We start from the raw sequence: 21,784 nt of genomic DNA, 5'->3' as shown, positions 1-21,784 counted from the left end.
AGGAGGCTGAAGTCCATGAGCAAACTGCACAGTAATGACAGTGACAGAGGTGAATATTGAATGGTCAGGACTTGAGTCACCTGACACCCTCCGCCTAAAGATGCGTGTACGTAACTATTTCTAAATCATATACGTGTTACTACTGTAATATAGTATGTACTACACTATAAAATACCTACAAGCTAGACACTTAAAATGATGTAAGAGCCATAGAAAAATGCACTATTGCCCCCTTCTTCTGCCCCCACCTACCTGGCCCTGCCACCTGGTTTGTAGACTGCTGGCCTTGAAGACTGGGTATAAGCTTATTTAGCAGTATTTGGAGCTGGGGAAGCATATTGAGAAGAGCAGGCCAAGGAAGGAGGCTTGGGTGTGGAAAAGGTTCCTCTCTGCCTGGCACCTCATTCATTCATTCATTCATTCATTCATTCTCCAGCCTTAGGAGTAGAGTCTTTTCCAAAGGCAGAGACAATGCTTTCTCCATGTGTATCCCTAGATTGTAGCACAATGCCAGGTACCAAATAAATTTTTTTTTTTTACTGTTTGATGTTTTTATTTCTTTAATTTTATTTTATTATGTTATGTTAGTCACCATACAGCACATCATTAGTTTTTAATGTAGTGTTCCATGATTCACTGTTTGTGCATAACACCCAGTGCTCCATGCAGAATGTGCCCTCTTTAATACCCATCACCGGGCTAACCCATCCCCCCACCCCCCTCCCCTCTAGAACCCTCAGTTTGTTTCTCAGAGTCCATAGTCTCTCATGGTTCGTCTCCCACTCCAATTCCCCCCCCTTCATTTTTCCCTTCCTACTATCTTCTTTTTTTTTTTTTTTTAACATATAATGTATAATTTGTTTCAGAGGTACAGGTCTGTGATTCATCAGTCTTACACAATTCACGGCACTCACCATAGCCAAATAAATACTTTAAGAATATTGAGCCAGAAGAAGAGAGCCAACACAGCAAGGATAAATCTAAGTTGTGGTTAACAGCTACCCAGAGAGCAGAAGAAGAGCTCTGGAGTTGGTACCATAGGCCCACACCCAGGGCTAAGGCTGGAGTAGAAATTGGTACCACACCTATGGAGAGCAAGTTGGCAATATCCACTGAAAATCCAAATGCACAAAGCTTTTGATCAAATCGTTGTACTAGTAGGAATATTTATTCTATAGATAAACACTCTCATGGGTGAAAGAGGTATATATAAGATCTTCACTGCAGCATAGTTCGTAATAGCATGAGATTGGTACCATCTAAATGTCCACAATAGGAGATTAAATAATTGAGGCATATCTACATATTGGATTACCAGGCAGTGTACAAAAAGACTGAGGCTACTTCTACACTGGTGTGGAAAGGATTCCAAACTGTGTAGATATGTGAAAGAAGAACAGTGTGCATCGTATGTACCGTTTCTGTTTTCCTTCTCAAATCTGACCCATTGCCTGTTTTTGCGTGACTGGCGAGTTAAGAATGGTTTTAATATTTTTAAATGGTTGGAAAAAATGAAAGGAAGAATAACACCTTGTTACACGTGAAAATATATGAAATCCAAAAGTTGGTGCCCATAAATAAAGTTGTCCTGGCACAATTCATTTCTGGCAGAGTTGAGCCCACAGAGGTAAAAATATTTACCCTTTGGTCCTTTCCAGAAACAGTTTGGCATCCCCACCTTTAACTCACTGTGCTCCTTTTTACCTGTGAGGGCTTCTCCCTGCCTTGTATTCCCACCTCCCTGGCCTGGCTAACGCCTACCCTTTTCCTGCTTAAAATTCCCCCTGGAAGACTTCGCTATTGGCTACGTAAGGGAGGGTGCCCTTGCCATCACCTTCTACAGTCCCCTGGTATCCCTCATCTTGGATCCGAGCAGCACACATCTCCTGATTTACAAGTACATGTTTCAGCATGTCCTCCACTGGGCACTGGTTTGCGTGCGCTGGGCTGAGAGTGTGTGGTAATTTCAGCCCCCAGCCCAGTCATTGGCATGGTGGAGGTGCTCCAGAAGTGATTATTGAATGGATGAATGTGTCTCTGTGCTAAAATTAAATAGGCTTTCAGTTAGATAAACTTTAGAACTCAACTTGGTGGCCAACTGGTATAACTCCATTTACATTCCTGCTTCTTCAGAGACTGGAAAAGAAAGAGCAATGTTCCTGCTGATCTTAAGCCTCAATGTTTCCAGTCTAGACTGAATCAATCCAAAGACAAAAATGTTTTGCATTCTACATGTGTATATGTATTTTTACTCAGCACAGAGGAGGGAGGAGTCCATGCAACCACACTGCTAACGGAGCTGGTCCCTAGAGGTTCCCAGTCCACACACTGCAGCCTCAGGAGGCCACATCAGGTCAGGCTACTCAGGCTAAGCATTCTGGGTACATTAGAAGAAAAGACTCTTCTTTCAGTAATTGCCAAAGACTATATTTGCTTAGTAGACTTCTAGCGGGTCAGTGATGTCACTGTCCATAAAACAGCAATGGTGGAGCTATTTCTTGAGGCTCCTTCCCCTTGTCTTGGACTTTCCTCCCGTGGTTTCAGGATGCCGGCTGTGGTCCTGCGGGCCCGGCGGCCACTGCCTCCACAGGGCACCGCTGGATATTGAGAGGCTTGCCTCCCAGATGGCCTGCAGACCAGAAATATTGGCACGAGTGGTTCTAACTAGCTGTCAGCAGCTTCAGTGTTTCTCAAATCCATGTGGTTGAAATTGCTTGTCCTTGTAACATGGGCTATCAATGTACTGAAATTAAAATGCTTAGCTAGCTTTTGTCTTTTTGTAAAAAAAGATTTTATTTATTTATTTATTTTTAAATTTTTTCAATGGCCTACTTTATGTTTTATTTCTAAATTTGATTTTACTGACGGGGCTCCGTAGCTCAGGGGTTAGAGCACTGGTCTCATAAATTTTATTTTATTATGTTATGTTAGTCACCGTACAATACATCATTAATCTTTGATGTAGTGATTCACGATTCATTGTTTTCGTATAACACCCAGTGCTCCATGCAGTATGTACCCTCCTTAATACCCATCACTAGGCTAACCCATCCTCCCATGCCCCTCCCCTCTAAAAGCCTCAGTTTGTTTCTCAGAGTCCATAGTCTCTCATGGTTCATCTCTCCCTCCGGTTTCCCGCCCTTCATTTTTCCCTTCTCCTAATGTCCTCGATGCTATACCTTATGTTCCACAAATAAGTGAAACCATGTGATAATTGACTTTCTCTGCTTGACTTATTTCACTTAGCATAATCTCCTCCAGTCCCATCCATGTTGATGCAAAAGTTGGGTATTCATCCTTTCTGATGGCTGAGTAATATTCCATTATATATATAGACCACATCTTCTTTATCCATTCTTCTGTTGAAGGGCATCTCGGCTCTTTCCACAGTTTGGCTATTGCGGACATTGCTGCTAAGAACATTGGGGTGCATATGGCCCTTCTTTTCACTACATCTGTGTCTTTGGGGTAAATACCCAGGAGTGCAATTGCTGGGTCATAGGGTAGCTCTATTTTCAATTTTTTGAGGAACCTCCACACTGTTTTCCAAAGTGGCTGTACCCACTTGCATTCCCACCAACAGTGTAAGAGGGTTCCCCTTTCTCCACAACCTCTCCAACATTTGTTGTTTCTTTCCCTGTCCATTTTTGCCATTCTAACTGGTGTAAGATGGTATCTCAATATGGTTTTGATTTGAATTTCCCTGATGGTTAATGATGATGAAAATTTTTCATGTGTCTGTTAGCCATTTGTATGTCTTCTTTGGAGAAGTGTCTGTTCATATCTTCTGCCCATTTTTTGACTTGATTATTTGTTTTTTGGGTGTCGAGTTTGAGAAGTTCTTTATAGATCTTGGATACCAGCCCTTTATCTGTAGTGTCATTTGCAAATATCTTCTCCCATTCTGTGGGTTGCCTCTTTGTTTTGTTGACTGTTTCCTTTGCTGTGCAGAAGCTTTCTATCTTGATGAAGTCCCAAAAGTTCATTTTTGCTTTTGTTTCACTAGCCTTTGGAGATGTATCTTGAAAGAAGTTGCTGTGGTCGATGTCAAAGAGGTTACTGCCTATGTTCTCCTCTAGGATTTGGATGGATTCCTGTCTCACATTGAGGTCTTTCATCCATTTTGAGTTTATCTTTGTGTATGGTGTTAGAGAATGGTTGAGGCCAGCATTACCTTAATCCCCAAACCAGGCAAAGACCCCATTAGAAAGGAGAGCTTCAGACCGATATCCCTGATGAATATGGATTCCAAAATCCTCAACAAAATCCTAGCTAATAGGATCCAACAATACATTAAAAGGATCATCCACTACAACAAAGTGGGATTTATCCCTGGGATGCAAGTGTGGTTCAACATTCGCAAATCAATCAATGTGATAGAACACATTAATAAGAGGAGAGAGAAGAACCATATGGTCCTCTCAATTGATGCAGAAAAAGCATTTGACAAAATACAGCATCCTTTCCTGATTAAAACTCTTTAGAGTATAGGGATAGAGGGAATATTCCTCAAGTTCATAAAATCCATCTATGAAAAACCCACAGCGAATATCATCCTCAATGGGGAAAAGCTGAGAGCCTTTCCCTTAAGATCAGGAACACGTCAGGATGCCCACTCTCGCCACTATTCAACACAGTACTAGAAGTCCTAGCAACAGTAATCAGACAACAAAAAGAAATAAAAGGTATTCAAAATGGCAAAGAAGTCAAACTCTCTCTTTTCACAGATGACATGATACTTTATGTGGAAAATCCAAAAGACCCCCCCCCCCAAATTACTAGAACTCATACAGTGATTCAGTAATGTGGCAGGATAAAAATCAATGTACAGAAATCAGTTGCTTTCTTATACACTAACAATGCAACTGCAGAAAGAGAAATTAGAGAAACGATTCCATTTACAACAGCACCAAAAACCATAAGATTCTTCAGAATAAACCTAAAAAGAGGTAAAGGATCTATACTCTAGGAACTACAGAACACTCATGAAAGAAATTGAAGAAGACACAAAAAGATGGAAAAACATTCCATGCTTATGGATTGGAAGAATAAACATTGTTAAGATGTCTATGCTACCCAGAGCAATCTATACAATGCCATCCGAATCAAAATTCCAATGACATTTTTCAAAGTGGTGGAACAAACAATCCTAAAATTTGCATGGAATCAGAAAAGACCCCGAATCGCCAAGGAAATGTTGAAAAAGAAAAACAAAGCCGGGGGCATCACGTTGCCCAATTTCAAGCTATATTACAAAGCAGTGATCACCAAGACAGCATGGTACTGGCACAAAAACAGACATACAGACCAATGGAACAGAATAGAGAACCCAGATATGGGCCCTCAACTCTATGGTCAAATAATCTTCGACAAAGCAGGAAAAAACATGCAATGGAAAAAAGACAGTCTCTTCAACAAATGGTGCTGGGAAAATTGGACAGCCACGTGCAGAAGAATGAAACTCGACCATTCTCTAACACCATACACAAAGATTTTATTTATTTATTTGAGAGAGAGAGAGGCAGAGGGAGAAGAAGAAGCAGACTCCCCATCCCTGGTGAACAGGGTCCCCCTCTCCCCCAATGCAAGCCTCGATCCCAGGACCCTGGGATCATGACCCGAGCTGAAGGCAGACACTTAACCCACTGAGCCACCCAGGCGCCCCTAGCTTTTGTCTTTTTAAAACATTTTTAATAGTGGTAAAATACATATAACATAAAATTTACCATTGTAGTCATTTTAAGTATACATTTCAGTAGTTTAAGTATATTCACACTGTTGTGTAACCAATTTACAAAACTTTTTCAAAACTGCAAAACTTGCCAAACTTGTAAAACTGAAACCCTGTCTTCACTAAACAACAACCTCCTATCCCCCTCCCCCAGCCCCTAGCAACCACAATCCTACTTTCTGTCTTTATGAATTTAATGACTCTAAGGACCTTGTAGAACTGGAAATGTATACTATTTCTCCTTTTTTGTTTGGGTTATTTACTTAGCATAATGTCCTCGAGATTCATCCATGTTGTAGCATGTGTCAGAATTTCCTTTCTTTTTGAAGTTAAGTAATATTTCATTGTATGGATAGACCACATTTTATTTGTCCATTCACCCATCAGTGGACACTTGGGTTTCTTCCATGAATTAGTTATTGTGAATAATGCTGCTAAGAAAATGGGTGTACAAACACGGGTTTGAACTACACTGTCCACTTATAGTAAATACAGTACTGTAAATGTATTTTCTCTTCATTATAATTTTCTGAATAATAATCTCTTTTCTCTAGCTTATTTTATGGTAAGAATACAGTATATAATACACATAACATACAAAATACGTGTTAATTGTGTTATTGGTAAGGTTTCTGGTCAAGGGTAGGCTGCTAGTAGTTAAGTTTTGGGGGAGTGAAGAATTATTATACGTGGATTTTTGACAGTACCAGGGGTCGGTGCTCCTAACCCCCACATTGTTCAAGGTTCAACTCTATCTCCTTGAGACCCTGCTTTCAATTCCTTTGAGTGGATACCCAGAAGTGGAATTGCTAGATTGTATGGTCATTCTATGTTTAATATTTTGGGGAACGATCATACTGTGTACTAACTTTTCTTTAAAACAAAACAAAACAAAACAACCGAAGCTCTCCTAAACTTTGAAATAAAATAATAAAATTCTTTTAATAAATATAGTAATTGATTATTTTTGCTTTGCTTTTTCCTTAGGACCTATTACAATGACAATGTATCATTATAGGAAAAGCATAGAGCTTCCTTTCTCTTCCATCCCTCAGCTCAGTTTTGCTGATGTTGATGTCAGGAGCAAGTCATGCTCAAATTGAGGCCATGAATGGTGCCAGGGTGCCTGTGAATGCCCTTCAAGGAGGCAACCGTGTGTGTCTATGTTCCTTTTTCCAGGTTATGACCCATAGAATCCATCTAGTTCTCAAAGGTGTTTGTGACCCTGCATTCCCCAGCACAGCCTTCCCACCTCCAGCATGGCCTCTCTCTAACTCTAGGCTAGAAGGCCCTGGGCTCTGCCTCATTCCATTTGCCCTGTGGCCTCTTCTTGCGCCCAGGTCATAGTTGCTCATCTCAGGGCTCAACATTCTGGTAAACTTTTCACATCCCAGCCCATCAGTGACCTTGGGTGTCCTGTCACTACTGTTCAGAAACAGCAGACTTAATTCTCTTATTTGCCAGTCATTCTTTGAGCCCCTGCACAATGCCCAACCTCTGGCTTGGAGAGGAGATTTGATGAGGACCCCTTTTTTCCTTGACATGATCTGAGTCCTGGAAAAGGAAGTGTTTGGGATTCAACAGTCTTGCACAATTCACAGCGCTTACCAGAGCACATACCCTCCCCAGTGTCTATCACCCAGTCACCCCATCCCTCCCACCCCACCCCCCACTCCAGCAACCCTCAGTTTGTTTCCTGAGATTAAGAATTCCTCATATCAGTGAGGTCATATCATACATGTCTTTCCCTGTTTGACTTATTTCGCTCAGCATAATACCCTCCAGTTCCATCTACGTCATTGTAAATGGCAAGATCTCATTCCTCTTGATGGCTGCATAATATTCCATTGTATATATATACACCACATCTTCTTTATTCATTCATCTGTCGATGGACATCTTGGCCCTTTCCACAGTTTGGCTGTTGTGGACATTGCTGCTATAAACATCGGGGTGCACGTACCCTTTCGGATCCCTACATTTGTATCTTTGGGGTAAATACCCAGTAGTGCAATTGCTGGATCATATGGTAGCTCTATTTTCAACTTTTTGAGGAACCTCCATACAGTTTTCCAGAGTGGCTGCACCAGCTTGCAGTCCCACCAACAGTGTAGGAGGGTTCCCCTTTCTCCGCATCCCCTCCAACATCTGTCATTTCCTGACTTGTTAATTTTAGCCATTCTGACTGGTGTGAGGTCTCTGAAACAAATAATGCAATATATGTTAAGAAAAAAAAAAGACGATAGCAGGAGGGGAAGAATGAAGGGAGGGAAATCGGAGGGGGAGACAAACCATGAGAGACGATGGACTCTGAAAAACAAACTGAGGGTTCTAGAGGAGGGGGGGTGGGAGGATGGGTTAGCCTGGTGATGGTATTAAAGAGGGCACATTCTGCATGGAGCACTGGGTGTTATGCACAAACAGTGAATCATGGAACGCTACATCTAAAACGAATGATGTAATGTATGGTGATTAACATAACAATAAAAAATTAAAAAAATAAAATAGAAGAAAAAAAAGAAAAGGAAGTGTTTGGGAATCGAACCTGATTTGCAATGTGGGAGGCAATAATTATATCATCATACTACCAATGTGGGATGATTACAATTAGCGGGTGTTTGGGGACTGCTGTAGGTTGAATTGTGTTTCCCTCCAAAAGATATGTTGGAGTCTTAATACCCAGTACCTCACAATGTGATATTGGAGTGCCTGGGTGGCTCAGTTGGTTAAGTGTCTGACTCTTGGTTTTGCTTCAGGTCATGATCTCATGGGTTGTGAGATCTAGCCCCCCACGTCAGGCTCTGCGCTCAGCAGGGAGTCTGCTTGAAGATTCTTTCCCTCTGCTCCTCCCCACTTTCAAATAAATAAATAAATCTTAAAAAAAAGAATGTGATCTCATTTGGAAATAGGGCCACTGCAGACGTAATTACTTAAGATGAGGTAATTAGAGTGGGTCTTAATCCAATATGACTGGTGTCCTTATAAAAAGGGGACATTTGGACATAGCCATGGACATGCACAGATGGAAGACAGTGTGAAGACACAGGGAGAAGATGCTCATCTACAAGCCAAGGAGACAGGCCTGGAACAGATTCATCCTTCACTATCCCTTGAAAGAAGCAACCCTGTAACAACTTGATCTCCCACTTCTGGCCTCCGGAACTGTGAGACAAGATATTTCTGTTTAAGTCACCCACTGCAAGATGTGGATGTACTGCCAGAGTGCTGAGAAATCTAGGCAATAATTTCTTCCCCAAGGAGTAATCAACCCACTGAGGATGTAAGATGAACACAAAGGAAATGAAATCTCATTATCAAATTTAAATAATGATTCAATAGGATACTTCACAAGACAGTTAATAATAATAATAAAACAAATCTAGGGAAAACAGAAGAATGTTTCTCACTGATATCTGTTACTTTATTTTAATGCAATCTTCTCCATGCTTCTTAATTAGAATGTTCTCAGAACTTGATTAAACGTGGTTAATGTGTAAGGCACTCTGCCAGATGCCAGGGAGAGACCAAGAAGACCAATTCAGTCCCTCCCCTCAGGCAGTTGATAATCTAACACATCTAGAGATAAATAGAAGACAAATACACACTTCTCTAGACAGACCCTGTATTCACTTCCCATTACTTCTGTAACAAATGACCACAGATGTAGTGTGTTCAAACAACACAAATGTCTTATAATTCTGGAGGCCAGAAATATGAAATGGGTCTCCCTGGGCTAAAGTCAAGGTGTGGGCAGGGCTGCTCTCCTTCTGGAGGCTCTAGGGGAGAATCTGTTTCTCATCTTTTTTGGCATCTGAAGGCCAGCTGCATTCCTTGGCTTATGGCCTTATCACTCTAACCTCTGCTTTTGTGATCACATCTCCTTCTCTAACTCTGAGTTTTCTGCCTCCTTCTTCTGCATTTAAAGACCCATGTGATTAGATTGGGTATACCTGGATACTCCAGAATAATCTCCCCATCTAAAGACCCTTAACTAAATCAATATGCAAAGTCCTTTTTGCTATGTAAGGTCACATATTCACATATTCATCTCATACCTGTCAGGATGGTTGATACCCAAAACAAACAAACAAAATAGATAACAAGTGTTGGTGGGGATGTGGAGAAACTGAACCTTTCCTCACTGTTGGTGCAATGGAAAATGATGCAGCCACTGTGGAAAACAATATAGAGTCTCCTCAAAAAATTAAAAATAGAACTACCATATGATCCAGCAACTCCACTTTTGGGTATTTGTCCAAAAGAACTGAAATTAGGATCTGGAAGAGATCTCTGCACTCCCATATTCATTGCAGCGTTATTCACAGTAGCATAGAGGTGGAGACAACCTAAATGTTCATTGACAGATGACTGGATAAAGAACATGTGGTCCATCCATACAATGGAATATTATTTAGCCTCAAAAGAAAAAAAAAAAAAAAGAAATTCTGCACTATGTAACAGCAGGGATGAACCTGGAAGACATTATGCTCAGTGAAATGAGCCAGTCACAGAAGGACATACATTTACTGCATGATTCCACTTATATGAGGTATTTAAAATAGTCAAACTCACAGAAGCAAAGAGAGGAATGCTGGTTACCAGGGGCTGAGGAGTTGAAGAAATGGGAGAATTGCTAATCAACAGACATAAAGTTTCAGTTAAGAAAGATGAGTAAGCTCTAGAGATTTGCTGCACAACATTGTATTTATAGTCAACTATAATCTATTGTACACTTAAACATTTGTTAATAGGGTAGATTTCATGTTCACTGTTCTTACTGCAGTAAAATAATTTTTTAAGAAATAGGAAAAAATGTGCAGTTAGACATAGCAAAATATAGACCATTTTTACTTAAAAATACTTTATTATTAATAAAATTTAATAGAACTAATTTTTATACCAGCACATAATTATAAATTGCAAAAACAATATTTTGGTGTTACAATTTTATATAATAAATAAATAATAATACTAAATAAATAACACTAAATACTAAATAAATAAACTACTGATAAAAGAACATGTTTAGTATAACAAGACCAGCTCTTTCATCACCATGATTACAGAAAATATATTTTTTTAAATTTTATTTATTTATTTGAGAGAGAGAATGAGATAGAGAGAGCATGAGATGGGGGAGGGTCAGAGGGAGAAGCAGACTCCCTGCTGAGCAAGGAGCCCGATGTGGGACTCGATCCCGGGACTCCAGGATCATGACCTGAGCCGAAGGCAGTCGCTTAACCAACTGAGCCACCCGGGTGCCCAAGAGTTTTTTTTTTTTTAAGATTTTATTTATTTATTTCAGACACACACACACACACACAGAGCACGAGCGGGGGAGAGGGGCAGAAAGAGAAGCTGGCTCCCCGTTGAGCAGGGACCCCAACTAGGGGCTGGATCCCAGGACCCTGGGATCATGACCTGAACTGAAGGCAGATGCCCAACCAACTGAGCCACCCAGGCACCCTAAGAAAAGAGTTTTAAAAATTGTGCATACACTTTTTCCACTGTCCTCACTCCTTTGTACACCAGTTGCCCTACGTTCAACTATTCTGACATATAGCCACTATATATTCCCCTTTCTTCCCATGTCCCTTATTTATGCATTATTCTACATGCAAATACATATTTAATCCTTGCCACCAGCCTTTACTGGTGTCCCTTCATTTATTTTGGTTGTCTGAAGTTCATTCTGTAATAGATTTGTAAGAAAGAAGTCATGGCAACACACCATTCTCCAAGTTTTCACGTTGGTGAGAATTTGCTGTGTTTATACTTGAAAGTGAGCTTGGTTGGATATAAAATTCTTGGCTCAGATTATTTTCCCTTGATGACTATCTTAAATTTTCTTCTGGTGGAAAGCATCACTGTTGAAATTTTGAAGAGAGTCTTGTTTTCTTTCCATTATATACTTATTCTTTTCTGCCTAGATATCCAAAGAAATTTTGTTTCTTTAATCCAATAATTTTACTAGAATATGTTTCAATTTTGCTTGTTTTGGGGTGATTTTCATGGGTATCTGGTGTAATCTGTCAATTTGTAATTTTGAATCTGGTTTTGTGCCAGGAAAGTTTTCTTGAATTATTTTCTTTTCCTTTTCTTTGGTTTTTAATTTTTGTGGACTCCTATTATATGTATATTAGATTTTTTTTTCTTGCTTTTCTCCTGAGTTTGTCATTTTCTTTCAAATACTCTTCATATTTTTATTCATCTTTCCTCTTTAAACAATTCCCTTATTTTCTTCTAGTTCTCTTAAGGCATTATATGTGGCATTTATGCATTCTTCAGTTCCTTTTACTTTAGTCTTCAGTTTTGAAATTTAAAGGAATTTTAAAAATCTTTTATTTTGGGACACCTGGGTGGCTCAGTTGGTTAAGCGTCTGCCTTTGGCTCAGGTCGTGATCCCAGAGTCCTGGGACTGAGTCCCACATCAGGCTCCTTGCTCAGTGGAGAGTCTGCTTCTCCCTCTGCCTCTGTCCCTCACCCCGCCTCATGCTCTCTCTCACTCTCTATCTCAAATAAATAAATAAATAAATAAATAAATAAATAAATAAATAAATAAATAAAATCTTTAAAAAAATCTTTTATTTCCTATTCTTTCCTGAGTCTATCATCTTATTCCTGAGTTTTTCCATTCTGATTTATGTTGTTCTTTCATGTCTTAAATCATTTTCTTAATGCCTTAACTTGCTTTACAATGAAGGATTGTAGTTCCATCTGTTTTGTGCACATTTTTTTCCAGGATGCTTTCAATGTCTAGAGGGATGTCCTGTATTTTTTGTTTTATTCTAATAACTTTGTGTGAGATTTGCCTTTGATCTTTTTCTGTTACTCTTTTTCACCCCAAATTAGTTTTCTTGCAATTGTAGAGGAGGGTTAAAAATATATATAGATTTTCTAATTTCACATATAAAGAGCACCCTCTTCTGTTGATTTTGAGAACTGTAAAAAATATGTCCACTTACTTTCTGTGATCATCTCAATTTGTTCTCCCTCACTTTTATCTGGACCTCTTTTCTTTGACCCTACCATTCCTATCTTGCTTGATTGGTATTCTGCTCCCAGTAGTTTTTCCTCAGTGGAAGGAGGTTTTGAGAGTTAATTGGGCCCAGTCTGTCCCAACGCCTTTAGACCTTTATGGTGATGGCAAAACCCTCCCTTGCCTCTCCTCTGAGAGACAGTGGAGTCCTGGAGCCCTGGCACAAGGGCTGGCCTGACTGAATAGAACAGCCACCTGGAGATGTGAGGGAACAGGCCAGCAACAGACCCCACTGATGCCCCCCCCACCACACACCCCTTCCAGGACCTCCCAGGGCCCATCTCTGGGAGACGGATGCCCTGGGCCTGGGTCCCCCTCTGGGTCAGCAGTGAAAGAAGCAGATCCCCCCGCCCAGGATGTGTCCTTGACCCCTCCTCTGAGCAGGTGTGTCCCGCAGAGGTGGAAGGCAGTTGCAGCCCTACACGCAACTACATGGGGCCCTGAGTCACCACGGAGGCCACCTGCAGGGCGCGCAGGGTGGTGCTCGCCTCTCAGTCACTCCCCCTGTCCTTGGCTCCTTCTTTCCCTCCAGGCCCTTCTGGCCTTGGCAGCCCCAGCGGCCCCCCTCCTCTGTGGGGGTTGCCTAGTGATGTGCAGCAGCAGGGACTTTGCCACAGTCAGAGCCCAGGGCCCCAGGTGCCAGGAGTCTTTGCCCTCCCGGGAGGTGGCTTGGCTCTCCCCTGACCTGCTCCCTGTCTTGCCCCTTCCAGGCCCTCCCAAAGGCCCCATGGGCCTCTCTACCTGTCGGCCAGGCTACCTCCACCTGGAGCACCCTGTGCTCCCACCAGGCCAGGAGCTCTGAGAGACGCATGCACCCCCTGCCCCCTTCAGGGGCTCCTTTCCGCATGACGGGGCTGCTTCTCCATGCATTCCCCGAGGCCTTCCCTCCCAGTGCAGCTCCCCTCTGGGAGGATTCGGGCCCTGACCCTGCAACTGGAGCCCCCACCTGGGTGGTCTCCTTGTCAGTCAGACCCGGGGCTGCAGGAACATGAATAAATACATACCCACCAGCGCCAGGGCAGGGGCCTGCTGGGGGCACGGAGCAAGTAGACTGGCCTGCTGTTCCTCCAGCAGCATCTCAAGCCCAGGGCGGTCCCTCATCTGCAGCGCCTCATGGCAATTCTGGACGTGGCTCTGGATCCCTGGGACCATGCCCACAGACATGTCCAGAATGCTTGCACATTGGTCCTCAGGGAGGCATAAAGAGGGGTGACATGAAGGACCAAAGGAGGGGGGCTGACCTGATGGAGGGTCTCTCTTACTTGTCAGGACTCATTCTCCACAATCTGTCTTACCCCTGCCTCTTGCCAAAGTGTAGTTTTAGGCTTTGTTTGGGCAGGTCTAGAATAGTCCTTTTCTCCTGGTCATGGTTCTCCTTCCTGATGTGTGACCTTTCTGGGGTTTTATCTAGCTGTCTAGGTTTGATGAAGAGTCCAGGTAGATCTTCGGCCATAGCTGTGCCTCAGGTCCTGTTCTGCTCTCAACCCCTCAGCAGGCACAGCTTCTCGGCCTGGTGTCCACTGCCCTCTTGCATGTGCAGCTCTGCCGTGGCCCAGGGACTCATGAGGAACCCCTATACACACTTTGGGGCTCCCTGGTTTTGCACAGCTCCCTCCTCATATGCCTGCTATGCAGATTCCAGGCCCTTCTCAGGGAGAGGGTTGCAGCAATGGTGGGGCCTAGGGTGGGTTCTCTTCTCTCAGTTGTGCAGTCTAGACTGCCAATTCTCCAGTGGAGAAAACAGTCACTTCATCTCCTTGATCCTGTTTTATAGTGGTGTATGATGAGAGGTCTGTCATTCTGTCAGCAGTAGAAGCTAAAGTCCAGCTCTCCTTTTTTGAGCCATACCCAAGTGGCTACCTTATCTGCCTACATCTTTTCCTCCAGGGTAGATATCCCATGTTCCCTTGGCTTTTCATTGTGGCTCCACTTGGTGCCCCTTTGCCATTCTGGTCACTCTCTTCTGAGGTCTATTATCATGTTTGCCCTGCTTCCCTTTAATGGCTGAGTGCTGCTGGGGCACCAAAGCCAGACACATTTTGGGAGACACAGGACGTGTCCGAAGGCTGACTCTGGTTTGAAGACTTTCCAACATGAGTAGTATAATTTCCATTTAAAGAAGAGGAAAACATGGGGCACCTGGGTGGCTCAGTTGTTAAGCTTCTGCCTTCAGCTCAGGTCATGATCCCATCGTCCTGGGATCGAGTTCTGCATTGGGCTCTCTCCTCAGCAGCGAGTCTGCTTCTCCCTCCCTCTGCCTCTTCCCAGCTTGTGCGCACTCTCTCTCGCTCACTATCTCAAATAAATGAATAAAATCTTTAGGGTATTATGCTAAGTGAAATATGTCAAGCAGAGAAAGACAATTATCATAGGGTTTCACTCATATGTGGAACATAAGGAATAACACGGAGGACCCCAGGGGAAGGGAGGGAAAACTGAATGGGAAGAAATCAGAGAGGGAGACAAACCATGAGAGACTCTGGACTCCCGGGAAACAAACTAAGGGTTGCAGAAGGGAGGGGGGGATGGGTTAACTGGGTGATGGGCATTAAGGAGGGCATGTAATGTGATGAGCACTGGCTGTTATATGCAACTAATGAATCATTGAGCACTACATCAAAAATTAATGATGTACTATATGCTGGCTAATTGAACTTAAAAAATAAAAAAATAAAGAAGAGGAAAACATGAATTATTTCTGATAGTATCTTTTCAGGTTACTAGGCTGAGATAGTCTTGGACCCTAAGAAGTTGAATCACATAGTTCTTGGTCAGCAGGGCTCTCCCAGGGGGCATCCCCCCAGGACTGTGGTATAGAAAACCAGCAGAGGTAAGTTGGAGAGAGGGCAGGAGCACCTGACAAAGGACTGCCCCACCACCTTGCTTGGGAGACAGGTTAAGAGCATGTGATTGTAATGTCCCAGAAGCTTGGGTGAAGAGAGTTTTAAAAAGCAGGAGTGATCAACTACTTCGAATGTTGCCGAAGAATTTGAGAGCTGAGGGCTGAGAAATGATACTGGATTTAGCAAGAGAAAATTCATTGGTGATTTTGGCAAGAGCCATTGCAGTGGTGGGTATGGATGGGAGGTTAATACAGTGGTTAAAGAAAGAATGGGAGGGGAGGTGGTGGAGAGAGGGAGTGGCAACAGATCTTTCAAGGAGTGTTTCTGTGCAAAGGGATGGAGAGATGGGATGGAAGCTGGAGTGGAATGTGGGATGGAGAGAGACTCTTGTTTCTTCAAGGTGGGCAATATTATCATGTACTGTTATGATCAGCTGAGATGAGGAGGAAGAGTGGTAGGTTTGAAGAGAGGAAATGTGTGAAATAGGCAAGTAGAAGAATGAACTGACCAGAAACATGTAGTGGATTGCTGGGTGGTATTAAGGAGTGACTTCAGATTAGTGGTGACCCATTTAAAGGGAAACCATTTGGCATCACTGTGTTGGGATTTGACCAGGTGAGTGTGATGTGAGGAGAGTGGAATAAAGGAGTGATCATTATGCTGGTCTGTAGAGTTTAAGCTGGGCAAGCAGGAATGTGATGATATGCCGGGTTGGGGCTATTGAGTAGGTGGGAGGCACAGTGGTGGGGCTCAGCAATTGTTGGTGAATAAGGTGAGTGTGGAAGTGAGATAGAAGGGGTGGCTGGGGAGTGGGATTCTTGGTAGCAGTTGGTGGTAGTGAGAGGTAAGGGGTATGACTGTAGCAGTGGGTGGCTGAGATGATCTTAGGAGTTGAGCAAGACAAGGAATGGAGAGACCAAAGTATTGGACAAACCATTTATGAGAATTCTGGAGTCCTGAGGAGCCAAGAGAGAAGTAGTGGTGGGGAAGACGAGAGATGGGAGATGAGAGGGACATGAGCAGATGACTGCAATAGGGAGAATCATGTGGCTTCTAGTCAGATGGTAGGCGCTAAAAGGGAACGAGGAAGGCACCAATTCCATCTGCAGGGTGTGAGTATTGTGAGGGAGGAATCAGCACCTGCCTGAGAGGGCCGCAGGGGGAAAAATGCCATCAGGGCATAGAGACAGGTTTCAGTTAGCACAAGAAGGTAAAGGGCATGGTGAAGGGTGAGAATGGAAGGTGTTGCTGCTGGAAGACCCCCAAAACTCCCCAGCACATACATGTGCAGGGGGCAGTGGAAGTTTAAGCCACATTAGTGGCTGGATACACAGAGCCTTATGTAGATGAGAGTCTGGGGGATGAGGAATAGTTTGTGGGGGTAGGGGGGGAGGGAGGCTGGGCTTTTAAGGTGCCTGGATATGTAAAACATGACAGCGTTAGCCTTAACCTTCTCTTGGAAAAAATGGACAGTCATCTGAAATTATCTATTCCTTCTTTGGATGGTGTTCAAAGGCAGGGAGAAGGGAGGTCTCTATGATTTATGTGGTTTTAAAAAGAATGGTGGTGTGCTTGGGGACTGTGACATTGTTCTAATGTCTAGGCACCCCTTAGGAAAATAATAGGACCAGGGTTGTTGTAATACCTCTAAGAGGCTTTAATGCTTTGAGGAGCTGAGTGTCATGCCTTCAGTACTTGGGAGTGTGTCCTTGTACAGGGTCTTTCTACCTGAGTTCAGCACGTGTAACAACATCAGCATGTCAGAGCTACTAGAACTGCAGTCCAGGTGGTCTCAGCTTCTATTCTGCATTTTTCCATGGCCTGTGGGTCTGACTGCTCATATTTGGCCCAGAGAAAGATTATACCCTTCTGAGCTTAAGAGCATCAGTACAGCAATCTGAAAGTAGGTGCTCAGGAAAGGCCTGTTGGGTGAATGAATGAGGCCTATTTACTGGGACCCCTATGATACAACACTGTTGATTCCATTTTCCTCTTCCAAGTTATCATGCTCCCTTGCTTCTCTACTGTATTTGTCCACAACTTCCCACACTCCTTTGCCGATGACTTCCAACCTCTACTCCTGACTAGGCCTGTCCTCTGTGGCCCAGACATATGTGATGACCCACCTTCCAGTTATTTCCATCTGGAGCATCCAGTGTTTTAGTCCACTTGGGATGCTATAACAAAATACCATAAACCAGGTGGTTTATTGACAACCTCCTAAAGTCTCCACCTCCAAATACCATTATATTGGGCATTAGATTTCAATATATGAATTTGGGCGGGGGCACAAACATTCAATCCATAACACATAGGTGCCTCTAATCCAGAATTTTCTCCCTCATAAAAGAAAAGGAGAGAGATGGGCCTTTTCCTCACCTCATCTTTCCTATTTGAGGACCTTGTTTGGAAGGATGTAATTCCAGGATGGCAATGATTATTCAATTATTAGAAGTCTAAGGGTGAAAGCCAAGTCCCTGAACATGATGGATGAATGGATGGATGGATGGATGGATGGATGGATGGATGGAAAAATCTCATGTTAGAAACTCTTATAACACCTTCCTAGGTTTCACATTGTTTTAGTCCATTCTTCTTATAATTGCCTGAGTAATCATTCAAAAATTCAAATATGAACATGTTATGTTGCTGCTTGAAACTCTGCAGTGGCTCCTTTGGAAACATTGGCCTCCCAGATATAGGGTAAAGGGAAAGGTCAAGAAAGTTGATGTAGCTATGTTATTTTTAGACAAAACAGATTTTACTGCAAGTAGCATTTCTAGAGACAAGGAAGGTCCTCCTATAATGGTAAAAGGTTCACTTCTTTAGAGGCTAAAGCAATTTAAAACTTGAATCATCTGATAACATAGCTTCAAAATATACAAAACATAACTTGACAGAAATACAGGGGAAAATTGACAGAACCACTATCATATGGGGAAAAGTTAACACATTTCTCTCAGAAGTGAAGATATTAACTGGACGAAATGAGAGTAACATAAACTGAAGTAAGATACATAGTAAGATACACAGAAGATGAATAGTGCAATGGATAGGTTTAATCTCATGAACATATAGAACCTTGCACCCCACATTTGGAGAGTACATATTCTTTCAAGTACACATAGACCATTTAAAAATTATTGATCACATAATAAGCCATAAAATAAGCCTCAACAAATTTCAAAGAATTTATATTATACCATATTTTCCAAATATGGTGAAATTAAGGTAGAAATGAATGCCAAAATTAAAATTAAATGGAGAAAATATTCATATGAGCTTTTGTCTATGATATTAAAAGGTAATAGCAGTCCTTGAATTTCTTTATGGCCTTTTTTAACTTGAGAAGTTTTTCTCTCTAAGAAAAGAACAAGGAACACAACACAAAATCCCTCTTGTAAAATAGTTACTGTTATTTTGCTAAAAAAAAAAAAAAAACTCAAGAGAAGGGAACCTTTGAGTAAATGAATTGCTTAAAGAATGGTGTTTATAATTCTAGTCCAGCCTCATCTCACTTTCTTAAGCTAAAATATTTAGTAGGTCTAGAGTCTCTAGCAGAACTGAATTTGGTTCATTGAAACAAACAAGCAAACCTAGCTTTGCTTCTGATGTTAAGGTAGTTATAAAATTTCTTAACAAGCAAACCTGCACTTTCTTTTTTTCTAAGAAGCAACAAAGTTTGCTTTGTTTGGAGTAAAATCCAGTTGTAACCAATTAGTAAAATAACTCCAAATGGACAAAATACCTAGATATAAAAGTGAAACCATAAAAACTAGTAAAAAATGGGTGGATATTTCTCTGAAATGGGGGTAGGTAGGGCTTTTTAAAGCATAAATGCAAGTGGAGAAATTATAAAGGCAAAGTGATAGATTTGGGACTATAAAAATGTACAACCTACCATAAACAAAAACCCAATAACAAATTGGGGAAATACTTTTCAAAGTATAAGACAAATGCTTAATATCTTTAATATATAGTGAACTCACACAGAAAAAGATGACCATATTATAAAAATGGGCAAAGTACAGTAAGATATGCAGAAGATGAGCAGCACCATGGACAGGCTTGATCTAATGTACATACAGAAACTTGCACCCCACATTTGAATGTGATTTCACCAAAGAGGAAAGACGAATGATAAAGGAAAAATAATGTCGAATCTCAAAATAATCACACAAAATAAAATTAAGACACAGAGACAGTGTTTCTCTTGCTAAATTGGTAAAATACATGTATTTAGGATAATAATACTGTCTACTGTTGAGAGGGCAAAGGGAAATAGGGTCATATACTGCTGTGGTAAATTGGAACAGCCTTTCTGAGGGGCAGTTTTGTACAACGTATCACAGGCTTTAAAAGTCCTCATTCCTTTTGACTCCACCATTATACTTCTAAGATTTTATCCTAAGGAAACAATTAGACATGTACAAAAATATGAAAACAGAAGAATTTTAACATGGTATTGTTTGTATTACTGGGAAGTTGCATTCAAACCCAAATAGCAAACAGCGGAGAATAATGACGTGTGTAGGTGAGCATATATTATATGTTGATTAAAATAATACTTCTGAGTGATTTGACAAAATAGTTGATACTACTTCGAAGTATCTCTCAAATGCACCTTACTTCCTCTTTTTTCATCTCAACTGTTGAAGTACCCCCCACCCTGAACCTGCTTCTCCCCCAGCTCTTTCTATCTTACAAAAGGCACCATGCCGCCCTAGGGGCTGGCTCCTCCTCCTGTGCCCAGTCTCTAAGTGTTGAATCTCTTTGTCTTCTCTCTGCATGCTCCCCTATGATGTCATTCTGTCTTGTAGTTCAAATACCACTCATATGCTGATGACTCACACATCCTATCTGCAGACCTGACTATTCCCCTGAGTTCCAGACTAATGTATTTAAATCAACATCTTCACTTGGGTTTCTTACTGGTGTTTCCACATGTTTGTGACCGAGGCTTAATTGTGCCTAGTATCATTTTTGATTCTCTTAATAGTAGCATTCTTTTTTTTTTTTTTTTTAAGATTTTATTTATTTATTTGACAGAGAGAGACACAGTGAGAGCGGGAACACAAGCAGGGGGAGTGGGAGAGGGAGAAGCGGGCTTCCCGCCGAGCAGGGAGCCCGATGCGGGGCTCGATCCCAGGACCCTGGGATCATGACCTGAGCCGAAGGCAGACGCCCAGCGACTGAGCCACCCAGGCGCCCCAAGAGTAGCATTCTTGCAGGTTAGCTGTGCACAAGTCAGCACAGGAAGAAATTACATGTCCAAGTCTCTTTTGCAACTTGATGTGTCCATGTGACTATGTTCTGACTAATGGGATGGGTGTGGCAGTGAAGAGTACTACTTCTAAGTTGTGCTCCTGATAAAGGAGTCTAGTTGTCTTTTTTATTCTTCCCTTCTAATTTCTTTGGGGTTAATCTGCTATTCTGTTTCTAACATGAGGAGGCTTTTTTGTTTTGAGATGAAAGCTTAGATCCCCCACCCCTCCCTCCTGGCAACCACCAGTTTGTTCTCTGTATTGATCATATTGATCAGTCTGTTTGTTCTGTTTGTTCATTTGTTTTGGTGTTTTTTTGATTCCACATATAAGTGAAATAATATTGTATTTGCCTTTCTCTGACTTATTTCACTTAGCATCATATCCTCTACGTTCATTCATGTTGTCACAAATGGCAAGATCTCGTTTCTTTATTCCATTACATATGTGTGTGTGTGTATACTATATATATATATATTTATATGATACCATATCTTCTTTATCCACTCATCTATCAGTGGACACTTAGGTTGCTCCCATATCTTGGCTATTGTATATAATGTTGCAATGAACATAGGGATGTGTATCTTTTTGAATTGGTGTTCACATTTTCTTTGGTTGAATACCGAGTAATGGAATTACTGGATCATATGGTATTTCTACTTCTTTTGTTTTCTTCTTCCAAGTTTTTATTTAAATGCCAGTTAGCTGGGGCACCTGGGTGGCTAGGTCGTTAAGCGTCGGCCTTCGGCTCAGGTCATGATCCCAGGGTCCTGGCATCAAGGCCCACATCAGGCTCCCTGCTCCACGGGAAGCCTGCTTCTCCCTCTCCCACTCCCCCTGCTTGTGTTCCCTCTCTCGCTATATCTCTCTCTGTCAAATAAAAAAATAAAATCTTAAAAAAAAT

The sequence above is a fragment of the Mirounga leonina genome, unplaced genomic scaffold (assembly GCF_011800145.1).
Source record: "Mirounga leonina isolate KUSES-001 unplaced genomic scaffold, KU_Mleo_1.0 Mir_101799, whole genome shotgun sequence".
NCBI classification, from domain to species: domain Eukaryota; kingdom Metazoa; phylum Chordata; class Mammalia; order Carnivora; family Phocidae; genus Mirounga; species Mirounga leonina.
This window is presented reverse-complemented; position numbering follows the sequence as displayed.